Genomic DNA, 26,349 nt, shown 5'->3' with positions numbered 1-26,349 from the left:
GGGCAGAAGCCATAGCGATGTTGCTGCTGCTGCTGAGTCACTTCCAGTCTGCGCAGAATACGGCAGCCCATAAGTAGGCGGGTGTTTAGAAAATGCACCTAAATATTCCCACCATTTGTGCCGATTTGAAAGCGGTTTGCAAGGGCTCGCTGGCCCTGAGGATCCGCTTGCCTTTCAGCGTGCAGCTCTCCGAGAAGACATTGCGGCTAATCGGAGTGGTTGGTCTGTGACTAACAGCTGCCTTAAACATACATAAGAGCAGAAGTAGGCCATTCGGCCCCTCGAGCCTGCTCCGCCATTCAATAAGATCATGGCTGATCTGATCATGGCGTCAACTCCACTTCCCTGCCCGCTCCCCACAACCCTTGACACCCTTATCGTTCAAAAATCTGTCTATCTCCACCTTAAATATATTCAATAACCCAGCCTCCACAGCTCTGTGGGAAAGAGAATTCCAAAGATTCACGGCCCTCAAAGAAATTCCTCCTCATTTCCATTTTAAAAGGGTGCCCCCTTATTCTGAAATTATGCCCCCTAGTTCTAGATTCCCCCATGAGGGGAAACATCCCCTCTGCATCTACCCTGTCAAGCCCCTTAAGAATCTTATATGTTTCAATAAGATCACCTCTCATTCTTCTAAACTCCAATGAGTATAGGCCCAACCTGCTCAACCTTTCTTCATAAGACAACCCCTTCATCTCCGGAATCAACCTCGTGAACCTTCTCTGAACTGCCTCCAATGCAAGTATATCCTTCCTTAAATAAGGAGACCAAAACTGTACACAGTACTCCAGGTGTGGTCTCACCAATGCCCTGTACAGTTGTAACAGGACTTCCATACTTTAATACTCTATCCCCTTTGCAATAAAGGCCAACATTCCATTTGCCTTCCTAATTACTTGCTGTGCTTGCATGCTAACTTTTTATGATTCATGTACCAGGACCGCCAGATCCCTCTGTACCTCAGCATTTTGTAATCTCTCCCCATTTAAATAATTTTTTATTTTATTTTTCCTACCAAAGTGGATAACCTCACATTTTCCCACATTATACTCCATCTGCCAGATTTTTGCCCACTGACTTAGCCTGTCTATAGCCCTTTGGAGATTCTTTGCGTCCTCCACACAATTTGCTTTCCCACCTATCTTTGCATCAGCAGCAAATTTGGCTACAGTACACTCGGTCCCTTCATCCAAGTCATTAATACAGATTGTAAATAGTTGAGGCCCCAGCACTGATCCCTGCTGCACCCCACTAGTTACAGTTTGCCAACCTGAAAATGACCCATTTAGCGAATTGAAGCACTGCCGTGTTGTTCAACTCCCACCCAGCATCATTCCCCCGAGGAAAAAAAAAGAGATTTCACTGTTAAATCGCAAGATCACAAGTTGGGTTCAAGTTTCATGAAAAATTGCATGTCGCGCGATTAATTCACGAGAGTTGGCATTACTATGGACCAAAAAGGATAGATCCAAGTATTACTTAAATAGCAAAATGCTAGGAACAGTGAAAGTCCAAAAAGATTTAGGGGTCCTTCTACACAGATCACTAAAATATAGTAGTCAGATGCAAAAAATAATCAAAGGCTAATGGAATGTTAGCCTTTATAGCTAGAGGGCCAGAATATAAAGGGGAGGCAGTTTTGCTACAGCTATACAATACCCTGATTAGACCACATCTGGAGTACCGTGTATAGTTCTGGGCATTGCACCTTAGAAAGGATACATTGGGCCAGAAATTCCAGGCCAGAAGCGTGAGTACGGTCGGGTTACTCACGCATCTGGCCGTTGGAAATGCCGGCGTTCAGCAGGAACAGCGCATGCGGGGAACGCCGGCATTTCCAGACCCGAGGTCTATTCACAGCGCGTGCAACTGCACAGGCAGCGCTTGCGCAGTGAACTTTGTAGATTTCACTGATGGATTCAGTGAGGGTAAGTCCCTAGAACTTACACTTGAAAAAAGCAAGTGTAAAGTTGTTCATTGGCTGGGGAAGGAGATATATTTTATGGAGGAGCTTATGAAATGCAATATTTAGGTTTGGGAAAGGGAGGGAAGTTATTTTAAGAAATTTTAAGTAAGTTTTAAAGTTTACATTTTTTTTTTTTTTTTATAAACGGGTTTTCAGAACGGTAGGTAGAAGGAGCAATTGTGGCTGTGTGAATGGAATGTGAGAATGAGTTATGTATGTATGTCCACATATATTCCTTTACGTATATGTATGTATGTTTTATATTCCTTTACTAATGTGTATGAATGTATATTTTTAATTATGATTTTCCAATAAGTTACTTTCTCTGAAAGTCATAATTAAATAATACATTCATACACATAAGTAAAGGAATATATACATAACACGCAAAGGAATATATACAGACATACATACTTTCAGAAGCTCCACGATAATAAATATCTTCCTCCGCAGCCTCTGGAGCAACTGTACCCATGCTTTTTTCATGTGTAAGTTGTAATGACTGGACCTCACTGAAAGCATTAATGAAAGCGGCGAATTATACTGCGCACGCGCTGCCTGTGCAGTCGCATGCGTTCTGCCTCTGAACCCCTTCGTTCAGAGGACAGGAAATGCCGGTTTTCCCCACATGCACTGTGCATGCTGAAAACCGGCATTTCATCCGGCCAGATGCGTAAGTACCCCGACCGTACTAGCGCAGTTGGAAGGGAATTACTGGGCCAACATTTTACATGTCAATAAAATGAAAAATTTAACAATTGCACGACTTGCCCCCTCGCATCTGCGACTGAGGGTCCAAGGAGGTTCATTGCGCAAGAGGTCATCATCGTACGTATCCTCACACTGTTCCCTTTGGGGAACTGTATGAAGTGGTGGAAGGATTTATGGCCGTGATTAACGCTCATTCCGTGACCGTAACCATCTTTGAACCAGCCATTAGGGTGGTTAGTCCTATGGCGGGAGGGTTTTACGGGCTCCCACAACCCATCTGAGGGGGGGGGGGGGGGCCACCAACACCCACGGACGCAAGTATCCCGCTGGATGTCCACCCAGAATTTAAAGTTGGAGCTCCGACTCCACTTGCCGGGACTGTCTGGAGTGGGGTTCAAAACCCTACTCCTTCTGGCCCAGCGGCGGGGATGCTTACTGCTACGCAAAAGGCCCACTCCGCACAAAAGGTGACACCCATACGTTTCCTGCGCCTTTTCCCTCCCCGTGACTGGAGCCCTATGCTGCCATTTCACGTTGCTAATTGGATTGGGCCTTTGTCATAGCGGTAGGATCCCCGCCGCTGGGCCAGATCAGGGTAGGGTTTCGAACCCCGCTCCAGACAGTCCCAGCAAGTGGAGTCGGAGCTCCGGCTCTAAATTCTGGGTTGACATCCAGTGGGATATTTGCGTCCGTGGGTGTGGGTGGCCCCCCCTCCTTGTATAGCTTGTGGGAGCCCATAAAACCCTCCCGCCATAGGACTAACCGCCCTAATGGCTGGTTCAAAGATGGTTACGGTCACGGAATGAGCGTTAATCATGGCCATAAATCCTTCCACCACTTCATACAGTTCCCCAAAGGGAACAGTGTGAAGACACGTATGACGACGACATTGCTAAATAAATAAATGGAATTTAAAAAAATCTTTTAGGGCTTTTAAAAGTCTTTAAATTGCTTTAATTCTCTTTAAAACTACTTCAGATTACTCAAAATAATGTAAACATTTTAAAAAGTTTATAAAAGTTACCAAAATCTTCAAAAAACTTCCAAAAACCTATTTAAACTGCTGCTTTGCATGTAAAAATCCTTAGCAGCTTGACAGAAACATTGGGGGCGTGTCCAGTGAAACTGAGACCTCAAGGGGCGTGTCTCACTTACACTGCACGCTCCTGGCTTCGCACTGGCTGCACTCCTGGGCGGCGTGACGTCATACGCTGCCCGGGAATGTGCTTTCTATTTCTGCAAGTTCAGGCGTCCCAGAAGCTGATCGGCACGAGCGCGGGGTAAGTGCAAATACGGGGCTTGCACGCGCTGCAAGCCCCGTTCTGGAATTTCTGGGCCATAGTCCTTGGAAGGAGTGCAGTGCAGAATCACCAGAATGTGACCAGGGCTCCAAGAGCTAGATTATGAGGCGAGATTAAATAAACTAAGCTTGTATTCCCTGGAATATAGAAGGTTAAGGGCCGATTTGATTCAGGTTTTTAGGATTTTGAAAGTAATTGATAGGGTAGATAGGGAGGAACTTTTTCCACTGGTGGGGGAAGTCTGGGACAAGGGGACATAGCCTTAAAATCAGAGGCAGACCATTCAAGAGAGAAAAGTTAGGAAACACTTTTTCACACAAAGGCTGGTAGAAGTGTGGAAAGTTCTCCCACAAAAAGCAGTAGATGCCAGCTCAATTAATAATTTTAAATATGAGATCAATAGATTTTTGCTAGCCAAGGGTATTAAAGGATATGGTACTATGGGGGATGGATGGAGGTAGGATACAGATCAGCCATGATCTCATTAAATGGCAGAACAGGCTCGATGGGCTGAATGGCCTACTCCTTTTCCTATGTTCCCAAGGGCAGTTTTTCCAAAGTGGTTGGAAGAGGATAGAGCTATCGCACAGGGTTCAGTTCTGGGGCCACTAATGCTCACTGTGTATATCAATCATCTGGCTATTGTGAATGGTGTTGAAATTTACATATGATATCAAAATAGGATGCATAGTTAATTCTTTAGAAGACTAAAAAGGTAGGGATATTGGTTATATGGTGGAATGAGCTAAATAGTAGCAGATGGAATTCAATGTTAGTAAATGTGAGGTGATGCATTTTAGTAAAAAAAATAACAGCAGTCATTATACTCAGAATGGAAGTAGGCCCAGTGCTGTGTAAGAGTGGAGCAATGTGTGACTATAGGTTCACAGGACATTAAAGGCAACATCTCAGGTTGATAAGGCGGTGGAAAAAAAAGCTAAGTTTTATCTCAAGGTATAGAATATAAAAGTGAAGAGGTAATAATGAGTCTAAATAAACTTTAATAAGATCTCAGAGTACCATGCGCAGTATTGGCCTCCAATATTCTAGGGAAAATGTTGAGGCTTGAGAGGAACAATGCAGATTCACTAAGCTGCTACCTGGCATGAGAAACTACACTGATTATGGGGTGATATGAAAGGAGTGTTTAAAATTATGAAAGGATAGGACAGGATGGATAGAAGCAGACCATTTCCAGTAGTTGAGGGTCCAACAATAAGGGGCCATAGATACAAGATCAAATGCAAGAGACTTGGAACTGAGGAAAGGATAAACTTCTTTACACAGAGTTGAGAGGATGTGGAATTCACTTTCAAGGTTAGTGGTTGATTCAGAAATGATGTCAACATTCAAGATTAGATTGGGTAGGTGGATGAAGGAAAGGGGATGAAAGGATAATGGGAACAGGGTGGGAGAACATAATTAGAACTATTTGCTTACCTGGAGGGTAAATGCCAACATGGGTTGGTTGGGCTGAAAGGCCTGTTTCTGTGATGTAACCTCTACGTATTTCTGTATTTTATGCAGCATTGGAGCTCAAATTTACATGGGGGTGGGGGGGGGGGGGGGGTGGCGAGGGGAAAGAGGGGCATTCCTACGATGTTATGGACAGAACTTCAAAAAAAAACTAGTTCCCCAGAACCAATTAAGATTGTACAAGTTACTGATACAGCTGTTGTGATTCATAAAATAAGGAAGCTCCTACAAGGTAGGTAATCTTACTTTAGAGGCACTTGTCAAAGATGGCCCATTGCTCCTTTTATTATTTGCTCTTATTTATTCTGGTTTAATCTTCCAACCTGTAAGTTTTTTTAAATTTTATTCGTTCATGGGATGTGAGCGTCACTGGCAAGACCAGCATTTATTGCCCATCCCTAATCGCCCCCGAGAAGGTGGTGGTGAGCCGCCTTCTTGACCGCATGGGCAGTTAAGAGTCAACCACATTGCTGTGGGTCTGGAGTCACATATAGGCCAGACCAGGTAAGGACGGCAGATTTCCTTCCCTAAAGGACATTAGTGAACCAGATGGGTTTTTAACCACAATCTGGTAGTTTCATGGTCACCATTACTGATACTAGTTTTTAAATTCCAGATTTATTTAATTAATTGAATTTAAATTCCCCAGCTGCCTGTGGTGGGATTTGAACTGCAGGCTTACTAGTCCAGTAACGCAACCACTCTGGTACCGTATCCGCTATGTAATGAGAGAATTAGGGTAGCACAAGCAAAAGAACATTTTTTTGTGGGTAATGTACTGCTGTACATCGTTACATAGAATTTTACAGCACAGAAACAGTCTTTTTGGTCCAGTGGGTCTATGCTGGTGTTTATGCTCCACACGAGCCTTCTCCCACTTTATTTCATCTCACCCCATCAACCTATCCTTCTGTTCTTTTCTTCATGATCATATCTAGCTTCCCCTTAAATTCATCTATGCTAATCACCTCAACCACTCCATGTGGCAGCGAGTTCCACAATTTCACCACTCTCTGGGTAAAGAAGTTTCTCCTGAATTCCTTATTGGATCTATTTGTCACTATCTTCTATTTATGACCTGTAGTTTTGGATTCCCCCCACAAGTGGAAACACCGTCTCTACATCTACCCCATCAGATGCCTGGTCCAGTTGTGTGGATTTGCATGCTTTGGGAGTTGGAGCAATGTGTGTTTTCCCTTTCCCCAATACGTGAAAAAGATCACAAATTTGCAAAAACCCAAAAATAAAACTATAAAAGATGCACACAGTAGGGTTGCTATACAAAGCCAAGACTCAAGTAAAGCCAAGTTTTATCTGTGCACTGAATTTGCCCAGAGCTTGCAGTGGAAAATAGCATATGGCATGCTAACGGGTGGTCATACGTCCTTTCCGAGATATGCATCTTTGTGCATCAAAAAAATGACTAGAGTCCATCATCAGAATGTGCAGATGTAGATGGTGAAAGTGTAAATAATGCAAAAATTAAAAATGCAAACATTTGTAATCACTTTTGATTTTTAAATAGTGAAGCAGTTATCCCCATAAATCAATATCCAAACATAAAAACCAAGTTAATGTAAATAGCTAGATATTAATATCTCAATATCCATACATCATTTCAGTTTCAGGTAGTCTTAACTAACAATTCCCAATTATTCATTATTTCAGCAATGACCGGGATCCCATCTGTTATCTTTTTTAAACTAGTACTTGTTATTCAAATACTCTCTCGCAATCTGGCATCCGAAATTTGATTTAAGACAAGTGAATTCATGGTTTGGCTATAATTTCCTTAATTAATTTTTGAACAATTTCAAACATTAGGGTTGGAAAGGGTTCACAATAGTCTGAAAACAAATCTAAAATTGCATGTGCTGTGTCAATTTGATATACCACAAATAGGTTCTACTCAATGAGAGCGGAATTGAGTAGAGTGGATTGGGAAAATAGATTAAAGGGTAAGACGATACATGATCAGTGGTGTACATTTAAGGAGTTATTTTACAACTTCCAAAAGAAATATATTCCACTGAGAAGAAAAGGGTGTAAAAGAAAAGACAGCCATCCGTGGCTAAGTAAAGAAATTAAGGATAGTATTCGACTAAAAACAAGGGCATATAAGGTAGCCAAATCTAGTGGGAGGATAGAGGATTGGGAAAAGACAGCAAAAAGTAACAAAAAGATTGATTAAGAAAGGGAAGATAGATTATGAAAGTAAATTAGCAAAAAATATAAAAACAGATAGCAAGAGTTTTTATAGTTATATAAAAAGAAAAAGGGTGGCTAAAGTAAATGTTGGTCCCTTAGAGGATGAGACTGGGAAATTAATGGTGGGAAATATGGAGATGTAAAATATTCATTCAGTGTTTTTGCCATCAGTCTTTACAGTAGAAGACACTAAGAATATCCCAACACTGGACAAACAGGGGGCTAAAGGGGGGGAGGAGATAAACACGATCAAAATCACTAAGGAAGTGGTACTCGGTAAAATAATGGGGCTCAAGGCGGATAAATCACCTGGACCTGATGGCTTACATCCTAGGGTCCTGAGGGAAGTGGCGGTAGGGATTGTGGATGCATTGGTAATAATTTTCCAAAACTCCCTGGACTCAGCAAAGGTCCCGGCAGACTGGAAAACTGCTAATGTAACGCCCTTATTTAAAAAGGGCAGTAGACAGAAGGCTGGAAACTATAGACCGGTTAGCCTAACATCTGTGGTAGGTAAAATATTGGAGTCCATTATTAAGGAGACAATAACAGGACATTTGGATAATCATAATTTAATAGGACAAAGTCAGCATGGTTTTATGAAAGGGAAGTCATGTTTGACAAATTTGCTGGAGTTCTTTGAGGAAGTAACATATAGGGTGGATAAAGGGGAAACCAGTGGACGTAGTGTATTTAGACTTCCAAAAGGCATTTGACAAGGTGCCACACAAAAGATTATTGCTTAAGATAAAAAATCACGGGATTGGGGGTAATATTCTGGCATGGATAGAGGATTAGCTATCTAACAGAAGGCAGAGAGTTGGGATAAATGGTTCATTCTCGGACTGGCAATCAGTAACTAGTGGTGTTCCGCAGGGGTCAGTGCTGGGTCCCCAGCTCTTTACAATCTATATTAACGATTTGGAGGAGGGGGCCGAGTGTAACATATCAAAGTTTGCAGATGATACTAAGATGGGAGGGAAAGTAGTGAGTGAGGAGGACATAAAAAACCTGCAAGGGGACATAGACAGGCTAAGTAAGTGGGCAGAGATTTGGCAGATGGAATACAATACTGGAAAGTGTGAGGTTATGCACTTTGGCAGGAAAAATCGTAGAGCAAGTTATTATCTTAATGGCAAGAAACTGGAAAGTACTAAAGTACAAAGGGATCTGGGGGTCCTGGTGCACGAAACTCAAAAAGGTTAGTATGCAGGTGCAGCAAGTGATTAAGAAGGCCAATGGAATGTTGGCTTTCATTGCTAGGGGGATAGAATATAAAAATAGGGAGGTATTGCTTCAGTTGTACAAGGTATTGGTGAGACCGCACCTGGAATACTGCGTACAGTTTTGGTGTCCATACTTAAGAAAAGACATACTTGCTCTCGAGTCAGTACAAAGAAGGTTCACTCGGTTAATCCCGGGGATGAGGGGATGGACATATGAGGAGAGGTTGAGTAGATTGGGACTCTACTCATTGGAGTTCAGAAGAATGAGAGGCGATCTTATTGAAACATATAAGATTGTGAAGGGGTTGGATCGGGTGGATGCAGGGAGGATGTTCCCGATGATGGGTGAAACTAGAACTAGGGGGCATAGTCTTAGAATAAGGGGCTGCTCTTTCAAAACTGAGATGAGGAGGAACTACTTCACTGAGGGTGGTAGGTCCATGGAATATGCTGCCCCAAAAAGCTGTAGAAGCTACATCATTACATAAATTTAAAACAGAAATAGACAGTTTCCTAGAAGTAAAGGGAATAAAGGGTTATGGGGAGCGGGCAGGAATTTGGACATGAGTCTAGGTTCGGATCGGTCATGGCCCTGTGGGTAGCGGAGCGGGCCCAGGGGCCGTGTAGCCTGATCCCGCTCCTATTTCGTGTGTCTAATTCTGTTAGATTCAGGAGATCGTTCTGTGATAGTAGATTGGCGGTTAGGATAAGATCAGCCATGATCTTATTGAATGGCGGAGCAGGCTCGAGGGGCCGATTGGCCTACTCCTGCTCCTATTTCTTATGTTCTTATACATGCAAGGCTAATTATACGGAGGTTCCCAACAATTCCCCTCTAAGAGATCTACTTTTTTTTATCCGGCACCGACAGGACCGGCGTGGTGCCGGTTGATCAAAAAGCCCGGATTACAGAGAGGTATACTTATCAAGGTACGAGAGCCCCGTACACTGCCACAGGTGCAGGAGCCCCGGTTACACGGCACTCGTGCAGGAGTCCCAGTTACACGGCCACAGATCCAGGAGTCCCTGTTGCACAGCCACAAATCCAGGAACCCCGGTTACACGGCCACTAATATATAGTAAAACTTACCTGAACCTACTCCTGAATTTTGCCAGTTAAGAGAGATTTCCGGATATTTAGGTGCCGGTTAAAAGAGAGTTTCCTGTAATAAGTAGGGGTGAGTTTGAAGCTCTATATATAAAATATGCACTGAACTACTGCAAAAATGTACTAACGCATACAGCACACACATTGCTATATTGCATCATGTGAGTGATACCAAATAGAATTAACTTCATGGTAGCATGTCTCTTTGCCCAAGCCCCTCAAATGAAGGCCAACATTAAGCTAACACATTATCTGGTAGATGTTATAAAAGGTAGATGCCCACAGGATAGTTGATGAGAAACTTGATGCTTGGCATGACAGCTGCTAGAAGGAATTAGGAGAATGCGCTGATTCATCCAGGGCACTCAATCTTGTCACCATACATGTTCTCCTGGAGCCAAAACAACCTCATAGAACCTCACTTCCCTTCACTCCACCCCTCTTTCAACCCTCCCCCCACCCTTCAAAGGAGAATTGTTATTATTTGGACATCACACAAGTGAAGAGCATCATTTTAACCCCATACTAGGCAGGTAGCAGATATCGTGAACTCTTTACAAGCAGCATGGTGAGCAATATAACTCTCCATAAAATGTACAAGTGTATTGCCATCATCCTCCTGACCAGTGTGGACACACACCATGCTGCATTAAATGGTGCTCCCAACAGTTGGAGGTATGCAGCTTCATTCTATGCAATTTGGCACTGTGCCCTAGATTAATCCCTGAACCAGGCAGATCCGTGGGATTCGAGGACATTGCCTATACAGGACCATCCAGCCAGACTGGGATTGCTCCCATTTGGCTTCAAGCAAGCCAATGCCTTAATGGGCAGAGTACCTAACTGGATTAGCAAAAAACCTTTAGTGGTTAAGCGTCAGGATTTGCTCAGGGGTAGAACTCTCACCCGAGAAAAAAAAGGTGTCACAAGTGGATGTAAAAGATGCCACAGCACGATTCAAAGAGCAGCGCAATTCTTCCGATATTCTGGCCAAAGCTTCCTTCTCAACCAACACCATCAAAAGCAGATTATCTCGTCATTGATCTCGTTGCTGTTTGTGGGACCTCTCTGTGCACAAGTTGGCTGCCGCATTTCCCTACATTACAACAGTGACTCGACTTCAAAAGCACCTAATTAGCCGTAAAGCACTTTGGGACATCCTGAGGATGCAGAAAGTACTATATAAATGCAGGTTCTTTCGTTTCCTTCTTATCTCCAGCAGCACACCTGTTTAAACTTGGGGATCCCCAAGTTTTCATTGTTGCCAAATGCGCTTAAGCTCTCTGGGACGGAGACAATGCACACATCGTATTAGGCAAGCAGAAACTATAACCGCATGGATTCCTCAGTAGCTTGGTTCGGAGACTCTTAAAAATGGTCATGGGTTTTTGTGCAGGTCAGACAGCTGAATGACTAAAAAAATTGCTTTTCACTTTTCAGGTCAAACTGTTTGTTGTATTTTGTCCCCTGTACAATATACATAAACAACACAAGCTACCACTTCAACAAACTGAGAACTTGCAATATAAAACAAATAAAATTCATTTTTTGGGATCTTTCAATACACAACATGCCACTTTAGGAAAGGATTGTTTTCAATGGATTTCACTTAATCCACACTTTGTTGAATGATAATCACTGTCCCCGATATGATTCATTAAGCAGTAGATACACAGCTCATACCATTGTGATTAAGATTCATAGATTACTTAAGTTCGAGTTTAGCAGAAAACCACATTCCCATAACAAAAACAGAAAATGCTGGAAATGGTCAGGCATCTTGTGCAGAAAGAAACAGAGTTAACGTTTCAGGTCGATGACCTTTTGTCAGAACTTCCGATGAAGGGTCATCGACCTGAAACGTTAACTCTGTTTATCTCTCTCCAGAGATGCTGCCTGACCAGCTGAGTATTTCCAGCATTTTCTGGGGTTTTTTCAGATTTGCAGCATCTGCAGTATTTTGCTTTTGTACCACATTCCCATGTTTTTAATACTACTCTGGAACTAATAAACTTTGTTTTAATTCAATGTACATATCTCAATGACCTTGAAAGGAATACACTTCACCTGAAAAGAAAGAATACCAGATCTTGCTCAAACTGTAGATTCTATGGGGGAAAAATTGGGTTGCTAAGAGGGCACTAACAAGGCGCAAAGCAACTAGCGCCCGGGCGCAGTGCCGCCCACGCCTCCCGTGAAATTCAGCGGGAGATTAGCGGTGGTGCTAACCGGTAGCATCCCGCGGCGCTGCAGCGATGACATCATCGCCTTGTGCAGCGCCCCACTCGCGATCTTCGGGAGCGCCCCCTGACTTACCACCGGACGCTATGTCCGATGGGGTCAGGGGGGCCTACCTGCAGCCTGGGGGGGGGGGGTCGCTATTTAAAGGCGAGGTGTGGGGCGGTCATTTTTGTTGCTGGCCACCTGCCAGCGCTCCCGCCCTCGGCCTCCTGAATGGCCCCACCCCCCGCAGAGTGCTGGCTGCGCTGCATGAGCCCGGCACTTCGAGTGCTGGGCTCTCTTGCCAGCACTCCCAATCCTCAGGGGCCCAGCTGGGCCCCGGGTCGCGCTGCACAAGGCCCCTCCCCTTTAAGAAGGGGAGGAAAGCCTGCAATACCGCGGCACGACATGCCGCAACGCCACTCGCAGCACCCCAAGAGGGATGCAGGGTGCTTCCAGTGGTGCCCTGCTTCCCTCTTGGGACACAACCGCTCAATTTCCAGTGTGGGGTTGCTAATTTCTCCGGGGCGCTAAAAGTAGCGCCCTGGTGAAGTTAGCGCACTAAATGGGGTGCTACTCAATTTTTAGCCCTACATATCTTCATGCAAAAGCAAACCTCAATAAAATATTAGGACCAGACAAAAATACATTTAGCACCTCCAAGAAACAGCAGATAGCAAGAATTGATTCTTGGGGTGCTACCCTATGATTATTCTGACCATCATGTACTGTCCCATTATCTTTTAATTTAATCTCTGTTTTTGTAATTCAGTCCTTTAATAATTTCCTTTTGGTCTCCTTGTGGCATACACCAATTCCTTAACATGAAGCCAGAGAAGTGATTTATTCCCAGCCTTTGATCCTACTGCTATTTAACCATCCGCCAGAAGTGCACGACCACTGCATAAATTGGCTCATTTTCAAATTTCATCATTATCCACTGGAGAACATCTCGCCCTTTCTTTGGCACCTTTCCCCAAGATGACCTGCCCAATATTGAGACGCGCCACGTGATGAATGTTGGGCGGAAAATACCACATGCTACTACTCTGTGGGGCAGCCCGTTAAGAAATGTAAGGCAGCATGCTGGCGTAGCATTATTGCATTTTAAATCATTAATATTCTTAATGTACCATAAAGTTAACTATTTAAGAGCAATTCTGTCACTACTTCGCATTGCATCAAAAACCACACATACATATCAGTTTAATTGTACAGAAATGCTGCAGTGTTACTTCAACTTGCTGAGCAATCAGACTGGAGTCAGCCATAATACTGGGCAACAGCTGCTGCCTCTGTTTAATTCTGCTTCAACAGTAGCAACACTGTCTAGTGACAGCTCCTGTCATTTCAGATTTGCTATTCAAATAGTATTTAATTCAAATGTTAAAAAGAATTAAGTGTGCACTGCATAGAGAACTTTAATACTGATTAAAAACATATATGCAGAGTGTTCAGTTAATACATAAAAATCTACTTAACTCACTCAATAGCATTCATCCATGTTCAAGGCTGGTACAGTATATATTGTGGGGGAAAGTGGCCCATCCCTCACTTACCCGCTTTAACCTAGGGTAGATTCAGCCAACCATGCTCTGGCAATGCAGTCTCGAACAGTATAAACAGATTTTAAGAAGGGAAAAAAACAGACCGGCGATGAAGCATAATCTTGAATTGAAATACTCTAGTATTTGTTTTGCATCAGCCAGTACAACAGCACATCGGTATCCTCTTCAGCCCCATGCCAGAAAGGATGAATTTAGAATCTTATATCAAATAGGATATCAATAACCATTTCTAGGGAGAGGGACACTAACTGCATCAACATCGCAGCATTCCCAGGTGTTGCACTTGTGATCTACGTTGGGAATGCTGATTCAAGCTGTTCCATCACAGTCATGCTTCACACTGTAAATAGCCATCTGTCTTACCTTTTAGTCCTAGATACTTCACTGGATTCCTGCACTTGTACTTCAATATCTGGAAATTCTGCTGAAACCCAGACAGGCCAATCACGTTCAATAAATGAACTCAAAATATCTTCCTGCACTAGCAAGCTGAAATGGTACGGTTGTACTACTTTTGGAAGGGGGAAATAATGGAGGGAACTAAATTTTCCCTTTAAAGTCAGCTCAGTCACGATGCAGCTTAGGTTATAAACCAGCAAGCACTATTAACAAAATATGCATTTGAAGGAAAACACATCCCTTTTAGAAATGTATAACCTTTTAAAAACAATGCTGTGAATAAACAGTCCCTATAACGGGATGAGCTGGTCTGTATAGTTGCAGGGAAGCCGAGGTAGTCAGGCTCTGCAGCATGACTGCAGCCAGGAGTAACCATGCGGATTTTGTCTCGACACTTCCTGTACGGTATTCGTTTTACAAAATACAATTAGAGATCAATTTGCAGCACAGCGTCAAACAGTAATTGTGTAAGAATGTGGGAAATATTTGTAACAGAATAAAGCAGAACACACCCCTCACAGTGAAATGTGCATCTGCCCTCTGGAAAGCTACAGGCAAAGCTGGCATGTGACTGGCATGGGGTCTAAAACTCTGCTTACATTCTCAGTACAAAAAGGATTTCCAGCATCAGCTGCAGATAACACTCACCGGTCAGGATATATTGTAGGTACATCTGCAAGTTATTTTATTGGAACCCGCAATATGCACAGCGAAGCCGTCAACATGTAGAAGTGCAAGTGGGACATTTCATTTACAGCGAAAAAGCTTCTGAAAGTCAAGGCTCCAGCCTAATGGGAGCTGGGGAGGTAAAGGTTCAGCTCAGAAGCAATGGTCTGGATCTTGCGGTCGGCGGCGTAACTACGGATTACGCCGCTGGCATCCGAACGGAATGCGTACTTACCTGATGGGGACCCACCTTTGCGAACTTGCTGTTTGATGCTGCGTAGTAGAGGGCAGCGTAGTGGCCCACGGACCCCAGGGGCGCACCATGTGCAGAAGCATACCCGGGATCACCTGGGCTAGTGCTCCAATCAGGAAACAGAAGGTGTCTCATTCATTTATGATCTCCGGAAAGGGAAAAAATAATCCCTCATTACTAGAACCTTCCGGGACTTAATGTGCATCAACATCTAGACTTTCAGTATGGATTTTTTTTTTTTTGAGCTTATGCTCCATAGATGCAAAAAAAAATAAACCCCTCAATGTGGCAACTGCTTCCTCTGAACTTTCCATGGACAAAATCCGAAAATGCTTCCATTTCCAGCCTAAGTTTTTTAAATTACAGGTAGACTATCCTTTATCCGAAAACCTCGGGACCAGTCGTGTTTCGGTTTTCGGAAAATTTCGGATTTCGGAAGGTATTTTATAAGACTGGGAAATTTGTCGGGTGTGGGTCGGCGGGGGGGGGGGTCGGCGGGGTCGACAGGAGTCGGGGTCGGGTCCGCGGGGGGGTCGGGGTCGGCGGCGGGGGTCGGGGTCGTGCGCACGACTTACGCTGACCCTCTGCTCAGCGTAAGTCGTGCGCCACTCTGGTCATGTCGTGCGCACGACTTACGCTGAACGAAAAAACCTTCGGTTTTTAAGAGGGTTTCGGTTTTCGGAAGTTCGGATAAAAGGTAGTCTACCTGTACTCGGATGTGTCAGGGGGTATCCCCTTACGCTGTGCAAACAGGCCTTGCAACTGTTTGCATCAGCTGTAAAATTTTCAGGCGTAATTGCTGCGCCGTTTAGCCCACCTCTGGACCAACAATTAGGATTTCCCCATCTGTGCGGATCATCTGTCAAGTCGGAACTCGACAGATCACAAGTTCGGGACTTGGCGCATGTGGAAATACCGAACTTGCGATCCATTTGAAAGACAGTATGACGGCGTACTCGGAGTACGCAGTCTTACCCACCACAAATTCTGGCCCAATAGCTTCACTGAAAACGTTTCTGAAAATTTGGCTCATACTGAAATCATTGTCTTGTAAATATTGCCAAGACCAATATAAAGCATTTGTGTTTCTACCCTTCTCCCTGGTTCCGCTAGAGAATGCTGACAAACAGTGGGAGCTTGTCGCTTGTTAAAAATGTCCCATTTAGAAGTCTGTCTCTTGACAGGTTGCATAAACAGTACAGGATCAATTAAAGTGAAAATTACCATCACTGAAACTTGCATAAAGATGCTTCAAGGAGTGTTTATTTTTCCTTTAGCTGCCATTAGCGAACAGAAAACCACATTTCAACAATTCACAGTAAACATCTCCGCTAATGAGCATTCAGTGCATAGCTGACATTCCAGTGGTTGTTTGTAATGTGCAGTGTGTGTGAATGAACCAATACCGGGGACTAATCTACACAGTAATCTTGTTCAAATTTGTGAACCTATTCCTGTCCCATTCACACACATATGCCTTTAGTGCTTCAAGTGATTGATCTCCTCTTTTGCGGTGTTCAATTTTCTATTATAGCGACTTATTGCAACTTTTACGTGTGTAATTTAATACATTTGAAAACTTTGAAAAGCTTTTCAAAAACGGCAGCACCAGCTCAACTTATAATTGCACTACAAATGCCTGAGAGAAAGATTTATTTAGAGTAATAATTTGCCATTTTGATCTACAAAAGGGAATGTTAGAACTGTTTGGCAAGTTCTAAACATTTTGAAAATGTGCATAATTGGATATGTGCAAGGCTGCAAAGTACACCAAAGGACAGGCCTTGGGGGCAGGGAAGATTAGGCTACTTTTTTGTCAAAACATTCAATAGTAATTTGCAAGATTTCTTCAAATGCTCTGAAGTTCCACTGGCTCAACATTATTAAAACAGAAAATGTGTCTATACTCCATCCGCTTTGGAAGGGAACCTTTAGCCGCAAGATAAAAAATTCCTCACCAGAAAAAAATCCTCCACCAAGGCCATTCACAAAGCAAATTAATTCAACAAGGCAGCAGCAGTAAGGGAGGCTGGACTAGGAGTATCAAGCATCACAACAGAGCAGCAGATAAGGCTTAGGGAGAAGGTTTTGAGGAAAGATTGAAGAAACCACTTTTTTAGCCTAGAAATGAGGCATCCGAGAGGTGATCTCATTGACATCTATAAGGTTGATAAATTAAACTGCAGAAATGGAACTAGGGGCATGTGTTCAAACTTGTAAAAAGTAGTTTTAAGACTGAGATAAGGAAATTGTGATCAACATGTGGAATAAACCCCCCAAAAAATACTGGAGGCAAAAACCCTGGAATTATTAAAGAAACATTTGGATGCTTCAATGGGGCAGGGTGTGGGGGAGGGGGGGGGGGAGGGGCAGAAAGTGAAGGGATAAAGATCTCATGGCGGTTGAACAAAAAATGGGCTGAATGGCTTTCCTCATCCATAATTATGAAGTACTGTAATCCCATTGGCCCTTCTAATTACTTTCTGCACTTGCAAGCTAGCTTTTAATGGCTTATACTAACATACAGTAAACCTAATCCCCAGGTGGCACTGAAGTCAAAACTAGGTGACCAGCTTGGCTTTTCAGGTTAGTAAGTAGCTGTAAGAATAATCACCTATCCTCCGTTACAGGTAGGCCTAACTATAGAATCTCCAGCTCGATGCTGAAAGTGACCCACATTCAGCTAAGGAGCTTTCAACATGTTCCACTAGTTAATTAAAAACTCAATTTAGTGGTTCAGTACATACACTCCAATAGAAATGGCTCCAGGGAAAAGATGGTAAGACTGTACAACTTAGGCTAAAACTGGTGCAGCAACAGATGAATTTTGAAGAACAAGAAAAGCCTAATAAGTCAGTCACATTTTTGATTGACTCAACTCCACCAATTATATATTTCCTAACAGATTATTTGCTGTACTAAATTTCCCTGGTAGCTTGTTCAACAAAGTCTTATTACTTGTATATAAAATATTTCCACTTCCATTCTTAATCCCAAAACGTTCTCATTTTTAGCTTGTGCCAACTGGCACTTGAACATGTTACCATATAGCCAACATTTGGTCTCCGTCTAGCTTTGTCAAATCTTTTCATAATTTTGAAGAATTCAATTAGGAGCAAGCTGACTGTAACTGAATTTATATCCCATATAAGAACACAAGAATTCGGCTCCTCCAGCCTGCTCCGCCACTCAATAAGATCAGGGCTGATCTCATTTTGGCCTCAGCGCCACTTTCCTGCCTGTTCCCCATAACCCTCGACTCCCCTGCAGCTCAAATATCTGTCTATCTCCGCCTTGAATATATTCACTGACTCAGCCTCCACAGCTCTCTGGGGTAGAGAATTCCAAAGATTCACAACACTCAGAAGAAATTCCTCCTCATCTTCGTCTTAAATGGACGACCCCTTATCCCGAAACTATGCCTCCTCGCTCTAGATTCCCCCACTGGGGGAAACATCCTCCCTGCATCTACCCTGTCAAGCCCCCTCAGAATCTTATATGTTTCAATAAGATCACCTCTCATTCTTCTAAACTCCGATGAGTATAGGCCCAAACTGCTCAACCTTTCCTCATAAGACAACCCTTTCATCTCAAGAATCAACCTAGTGAACCTTCGCTGAACTGCCCCCAATGCAAGATAGAGATCAAGAGAACACAAGTCTGTGCTTAGAGTACAAGTGAATTCTCAGCCGCCAGTTTCTGTTCATCAATGGCCACGGAGTTTTTTTCAATCAAATGTAAAGCATCAATTTGCAGTGTTGCTTAATCACTTAATTGTCATTATTAATTTTATGGTGACTAAGGATCTGCCACTTTGCCAAAGGATTCAGCTTGTGTCAGAAGATTCAAAACCGTCTACACTGGTAGATTGATGAATCAAATGGTTTCATTATAAAATATAAAGCACATCACAATGACTTGCACTTACCACAAATCATGAGCGCATGTTTTATGAAGTACGAATTAAATTACTATTTGCTTTAGAAAACATCACAAATGAGCCAACAACCTTAATTACATTATTCACCTGTGGAAAAGATTAGAAAACTATGAGCCTAGAAATTACGTAGTGCTATTAGCAGACATACTAAACGCTACCACTGGGAACACCACCACCTCCAAGTCACACACCATCCTGACTTAGAAGTATATCGCTGATCCTTCAGTGTCGCTGGGTCAAAATCCTGGAACTCCCTCCCTAGCAGCACTGTGGGAGTACCTTCACCACACGAACTGCAGCGGTTCAAGGCGGCGGCTCACCACCACCTTCTCCAGGGCAATTAGGGATGGGCAATAAATACTGGCCTTGCCAGCGACGCCCAGATCCCATAAGCGATTTGAAAAAAATACTAAACACTTGAATATGAAATTTCTTCACCCATTATTAATGAAGGTGGTAACCCATTTAAAATAAACTAATGCTGTAACTAATATAACAAACAAGGGAATGTCATAAATGCACACATTCCTTCACTAACTTAACAGATAGATTAAATGAGTGGGTAAAACTGTGGCAGATGGAGTTCAATGTGGGGAAATGTGAGGCCATCCACTTTGGACCCAAGAAAGGTAGATGAGTATTTTGCAAGTGCAGGAGCAGAGAGATTTAGAGGTCCAAGTACAGGAATCACTAAACACTAGTGGATAGGTACAAAAAATTATTTAAAAGGCTAATGGAATATTGGTCTTTATTTCAAGGGGGCTGGAATACAAATGGGGAAGTTAGGTTAGTGTTATATAAAAGCACTGGTTAGACTTCATTTAGAGTACCGCGTTCAGTTCTGGGCACCACACCTCAAAGGATATATTGGCCTTGGAGGGAATGCAGCGCAGATTCACCAGAATGACACCAAAGCTAAAAGGGTTAAATTATGAAGACAGGTTGCATAGACTAGACTTGTATTCCCTTGAGTATAGAGGGTTAAGAGGTGATGTAATCGAGGTGTTCCAAGATGATTAAAGGATTTGATAGGGTAGATAGAAGGAAACTATTTCCTCCGGTGGGAGAGTCCAGATCAAGGAGGCATAACCTTAACATTAGAACTAGGCCATTTGGGGTGATGTCAGGAAGCACTTCTTCACACAAAGGGTAGTGGAAACCTGGAGTTCTCTTCCCCCAAAAAGCTGTTGAGGCCAGATCAATTGGAAATTTCAAAACTGAGATAGATAGGCAAGGGTATTAAGGGTTATGAAACCAAGACGGGTAGAGTTTACATACAAATTAGCCATGATCTAATTCAATGGCGGAACAGGCTTGAGGGGCTGAATGGCCTACTCCTGTTCCTATGTTTCTTAATAACTAATTTCTAGGCTATGCATTTTTACAAGGACAGAAGGATGTAGAATTTCTATAACCTATTTAACAGTGCTTTAAATATATAGCAGTCTTTAGAAACGAAACCTGTTAAGTAGATGCTTGAACTAAAATTAACCTCCAACACTGCCCCTGAACACAACTGCAGGTCTGACTATGCTTATGATTATGATTATTTACAATTCTGTTTCTGAAAATCATCTCAATAGTTCATGCATGTAGAGTTCTAATAGTGGAGGCGTTCAATTATTTTATTGAATTAAAAATATAGTACCGTTACATCACCTAATCTTGGTCCTCCAAAGGGCAGACTTGCATGCATCACACGGATGACCAGATTAGTGCAACAAGACATATAGATAGACATCGATCGCAAGTTGCTGTGGTTGATCGAGCCAGAGGAACCCTTACTGATACACTGGCTTGTACTAACTACCCTGGGACTTTAGATGTGCCAATAATGTATTCATCTGACTAGCAGGTATGAGAAGGGAAGTGCGATTTTGAATTGTATTTTTGTACTTGGTCCCATTGACTGGATGGTAAAAGCCTTTCTTTGCTCAGTTGGAACAAAGACATGGGCAACAAAATATTGCAACATTTGATGAACTCTTGCCCTGTCACTCCAATTAAAAGGTGATCAAAAGGGGCCGCAATTAGATTGTAAACAAAATCATATACAGCATTTGAGAAGCACTAAAGATGATGTCATTCCATGCAAAATAATAGTGCCATTGTAGCAGTACTTGGCAGCTTAGCATGTGAGGCAGCTGCAGTATAACTACAACCACTACATTCTTTTTCTTTTTTAAAAAGATACTCCTGTAATTCTAGTGGTTAAAAGTTGCTGACTGGACAGCCAGCAATTTGCAATCATCAGAAATTTTAAAAACTTGGTGGACAGAAAGATCCATACACATGCACTCACCTTTGCCTTTCACCACTCAGGTGACACAAAAGGATAATGGCCCAGAAATTCAGGTCCCAATGCGTGAGTACGCACGGGGTACTCACGCGTAGGCCCAACGAAAGTGCCGGTTTCGTGCATGCACTGCGCACGCGCGGGAAACCGGCACTTCTGTTCTCCTGAAAGAAGGGGTTCAGAAGTCGAACGCGTGCACTGGAGAGGCAGCGCGTGCACATTGAACTTACTTTTTTTTTTGCAGGTTTTTCCAGGAGGGCAAGTCTCCAGCAGTTACACTTTTAGAAAGCAGGCGTAAGGCCTGCTTTTAACAAGGTAAGTGGTGAATTAATTAAAATTAAAACATTTTTCCCACAGGTTTATTATTTTTAAATACTTTAAAGAAAGGTAAGTTTATTTTTAGCCCCGTTAGAAAATGTAATTAATTTTTTCAAAAATTTAAATTGTTTAAAATAGTTATTTCATGTAATTTATAGTTTATTTTAAAAATGTGATTTTTAAATTAATTTATTTGAGGTTTTAGTGACGTTTTGGGGCTTATAGTATTTATAGGTTTGACAGCTCTTCCTGTCAAACTTATGAATGAAGCATTCCCTGCTACCATTGGCTCTCCATGGCCCACATGATCCCAGGGGACGCATCGAACTAACTGCGCCCCTGGGATACGCAAGCACTGCGCGGCAGTTGGAGGAGGCCCAGGATCGGAATCCCACGGGGGCCCACATCTCAACGGCCGGCGTGCTAGGTAAGTGCAGGTCGGGGGCTTGCATCCGCGGGAAGCCTCCGACCTGAATTTCTGGGCCAATGTAACTACAGCTAACCGAACTAACCATTAAAAGCAACTGACACTGCATCTCTTAGTGCAGTGCAACTGAGGTATTATAAAACGGTCTGGTCATGCACTGCCTACAATTTCATTTCACCAAATGCAAAGCTCTGCTTGGTGCAGGAATGTTGCGATGATAGTCTTATAAAGCAGTACTGCACATGACAAAAACAAGCAGAAGTATTATAAACAGGTGACTGGGAGCAGGCAGTTGACAGATAAAAGTATCTACAACAATTATTATAATTTCTTTATTCGTTCGATAATGGCAGGTCCAGTTAAGTTCCAATAAAGCCAAGATTAAATACTTAGTGGAATAATATATTCGTAACAAATTTAATTTGCTGGCAGTTTGTGATTTGGATTGGAGATAAAAAATCTCTATTCAACCAAATAGAGATATTGCCAAAATATAATATTACGGCCCTGATGCAGGTCAGTAATCTTGAGTATTCCTCAATCAACTTACAGTAGAATAGATTTGAGGCAACTACAAAAATGAAAATTGGGCTCAACAACAGAGAAGCTATGCTTCTGCATTATTTCAATTTTAATATTGGCCCGGATTTTGCAGTCAGTGACGAATGAACCGTGGCAACTGTTCATTACACTTGCACAGACTTTCTCTAAGGTTTTACACTGGATCTTGCTGTAATTAGGAAGCCATTTTGGTGTAGCACCTTCCACAGGGGATCTGGGACCTGTGTGAAGAGACACTGTGCATCTCCTTAACCAAATCAGATTGAAGAATCGTTAATGAGCAGTGCAGAGTCTGAAGCAGGAAGTGTAAGTTAGACTATTTAACTCAATGCCAAATCATGTACGGAAATCAAAATAAAGAGAGAGAAAGAAAGATGGGATTGAGAAAGAGGAAGAAAACGTTTTTTTAAATTTCCATTAAAAAAATAAATCTCCAACAATAATTAAAATCTGAAGGAATGAGACTTCACACTTGTTAAAGTTATTTTTCAATGCCAGAGAGGTTGTTTGGCAGTAACGAAGACTTAGCACGCTGTTAAAAATGTACTTAAACTGGAATGGACAAGCCCTAACTTTTTCTGGTATCTATCACGCAAGTACAGCAACTTTACAGCATTCCATGTATTTGAATGGCGAATCCCTCAGCGAGATATTGGTGTAGTGAAGCTTCTGGAGGAGCAGGGCAACTCGGACAGCAACTTCCTGGATTTCTGCGTTTAACTGTGCATGTGCGGTCGGTGGAAAATGGTGTCTGATTTTACACTTTAATAACGGTGAACGCAGATAACCTCAATTACCGCAAAATACAGGCCATTGTCCCTAACCTCCTATCAGTACCAACTCTTGCTGGTGTATGACCAAGGTACTGAAAAGCGATTGGCTCCAGTAGAACCACTGCTCAAGTCCTGCCCTCCCCTCTACAAATTTACTTCCCAGCAGGGGCCACTAAAATCAGGAGATTGAACTGAAGCCTCTCTTTCCCCTTTCGAGCATAGGGACACCAAGGCCAACAGTAGCCCTCTACCACTGCTGCAATTCAGTTCATTCATTTCTTTCTGGAATTCTAGACAAATTGTTTCGTACTCCTTTTCTCCAGTAACGTACAGGCCCAAATAGCAGATGTGCTAATATTATCAAATTAGTTACACAAATTGCTATCCACAGGTAGAAACACCACATGTTCTGGTGTTTTGTTTTGTTTCAAATAAAAAAGGACCTACTTCCAATTTTAAAACAACAGCATTTCCACAGCACATTGTGGAAAGTTTGATAAAATTGCAATTAACTGAAATTGCTTTGATAAAGATTGGTTAATACATAGAATATCAAACTCCTGAAACATTTGCACATAACTCATCTAAAAAATATTTTCCATAATTTTATCCTTCATTACTGGTCACACCAGTATCCAATTTTTCCTCTTACGTTCACCATTAACTACAGCAAAAGACTACACCAACACAAACTTGCCGGCAATATCAGGATGCAGATTCAGTCCGTGTAACCACATTCGTGTTCACATATTCACGCAGACAGACCAACTGACACAAAGTGAGATTCTCTGACATACATAAAACAATCACTCAATTTTTTCCCACCAATTACATCCCTCTTTAAATAGAAATGTATTGGTCACCAACCTAAAAATTAAGAGAATATAGAGGAGGTAGGTGGGGCGGGGGGGGGGGGGGGTGGGGGAAGAGAGCGGGGGCAAAAAGAGAGAGAACGCTCATATAACTAGGAAACAAAAAAGAAATCAAAAGCTGAGTATCTCCCTTAATGTGAAATCATCCCTCAGCTACTGAAGAACCCTCAAGTTGTGTCAAAGCCAGAAAAGTGATACTGTTGAGATACCGCGGCAAACGTGGGAGTTGAGACCAGAGCTAGTAAAACAGAACAGCTTTTTATTTCAGCCTCATGGCAAAACAGGAACTGGAAGAGCCCGCGCCTGACTTAAATACTCCCCAGACAGGAAGTGCTCCCGGCAGCCTGTCCCTGTGGGAAACAAGTTGCTGGAGGAAAGGGCCCCCGGTTGGGGGCGTCTGCTTAAACTGTCCGTACCGCCGTGAGCGGATTGTGTCCAGTGGTGGCGTGTCGCCACAGAGCTCCCCCCAGAATCCGCTTAGGAGGAGTGGACGAGTCGTGACGGTGGTCTGATGGTTCTGCCGCAGCGGCTCTGCGTGATCGCCGGTCTAGTTGGCGGGGCCTGGCGGTTCGCCGCCGGCTGTGCTGGCGGGACGGCCTCTAGTTGGAGGCCGGGCCACGGGGACCTGTTCCCCTGGTTCTGTGTGTGCTGGTTTGAGCCGGTCGATGGAGACTGTCTCGACCCTGTCGCCGAGTCGCAGCTTGAAGACCTTGTCCCCGGTTTGTAGTACTTCATACGGTCCGTCGTACGGGGGTCGCAGGGGTCCGCATCGTGTCGCACGAAGACAAAGCGCGCCTGCTGTAAATTTGGCGGAACGTGAGGTGCGAGTTCGCCGTGCCGGTTGACCGGAAGTGGGGCGAACTGCTGAGCGGAAGAGAAAAAGTTGAGCCACTGCTGGTCGGCCGACCAAGGCGTGGTAGCCTCCGGAAGGAATTCGCCTGGGACGCGCAGCGGTTGTCCGTAGACTAACTCCGCTGCCGAGGACTGGAGGTCTTCTTTGACCGCGGTGCGTAGGCCTAGTAGTACCCACGGTAGGCGGTCAGTCCAGGTACTGTCCTGCAGGCCGGCGCGGAGTGAGGCCTTGAGTGACCGGTGGAAGCGTTCACAAAGCCCGTTGGCCTGCGGGTGGTACGCCGTGGTTCGGTGGAGCGTCACACCAAGGTTGCGTGCTGTGGCCGTCCAGAGTTCGGAGGTGAACTGGGCGCCTCTGTCGGAGGTTATGTCGGCCGGTACGCCGAACCTCGCTACCCAGGTGTTAACGAACGCCCTGGCGATGTCGGCTGTGGTGGTGGAGGTCAGCGGCACTGCCTCAGGCCAGCGTGTGCAGCGGTCGACCATCGTGAGGAGATAAGTCTGGCATTGCGATGGCGGCAGGGGCCCGACGATGTCGACGTGTACGTGGTCGAAGCGGCGGCTGGGTACCTCGAAGTCTCCCAGGGGTGCTTTTGTATGCCGTTGTACCTTAGCCCGTTGGCAGGCGAGGCAGCCCAAGTCCGAACATCTCTGCTGAGGCCGCGCCAGACGAAACGCTGGGAGAGGAGTTTGACGGGCGCGCGGGAACCCGGGTGGGAGAGCCCGTGGAGCGCGTCGAAGACGCGGCGGCGCCAGGTTTCAGGGACGACCGGCCTGGGTTGGCCGAGTGTAATGTCGCAAGTAACTGCCGTGGCTTCGGGCCCGTGCGCGACCTTGGCTAGGCGTAGCCCTGGCAGGCTGGTAGCCGCCGAGAGGAGGTCTGGGTCCGTGAGCTGGGCCGCTGCTAGTTGCGTGTAGTCGACCGCGAGGTGATTCGCGCAGATGGCGGGACGGGAAAGGCAGTCGGCGACAACGTTGTCTCTACCGGAGACGTGCTGGATGTCCGTGGTAAACTCGGACACGGCCGCGAGCTGGCGTTGCTGCCGAGCGGACCAGGGTTCGGTGTGCTTGGCCATCGTGTATGTGAGTGGCTTGTGGTCCACGTACGCGGTGAAGGGGCGGCCTTACAGGAGGAACCTGAAATGGCGGACCGACAGGTGGAGCGTGAGAAGCTTGCGGTCGAAAGTGGAGTATTTGACCTCCGG

The 26,349-nt window shown here is 44.0% G+C and overlaps 1 protein-coding gene across 6 annotated transcripts in view; it reads right to left on the bottom strand.

Moving 5' to 3' along the window:
- The window catches only part of cdk14 (cyclin dependent kinase 14), an 845,377-nt gene that overhangs the window by 673,733 nt on the left and 145,295 nt on the right, over positions 1–26,349 (bottom strand). The window contains exon 1 of one of the 6 annotated variants that reach the window (XM_085987943.1): positions 14,151–14,363. The exons of 3 other annotated variants lie outside the window; for them this stretch is intronic. The gene's annotated coding sequence lies outside the window, so the exon portion shown is untranslated. Of the gene's footprint in view, positions 1–13,705; positions 14,041–14,150; positions 14,364–26,349 lie in introns of those variants that run through there. 2 more of the 6 variants (XM_085987944.1, XM_085987946.1) reach the window with 2 other exon arrangements.

This window comes from Somniosus microcephalus, chromosome 5, assembly GCF_052327205.1.
Source record: "Somniosus microcephalus isolate GS21.2 chromosome 5, FLI_Smic_1.0, whole genome shotgun sequence".
Lineage (NCBI taxonomy): Eukaryota > Metazoa > Chordata > Chondrichthyes > Squaliformes > Somniosidae > Somniosus > Somniosus microcephalus.
The sequence above is the reverse complement of the archived record's forward strand: the minus strand, read 5'-3'. Positions and strand labels throughout refer to the sequence as shown.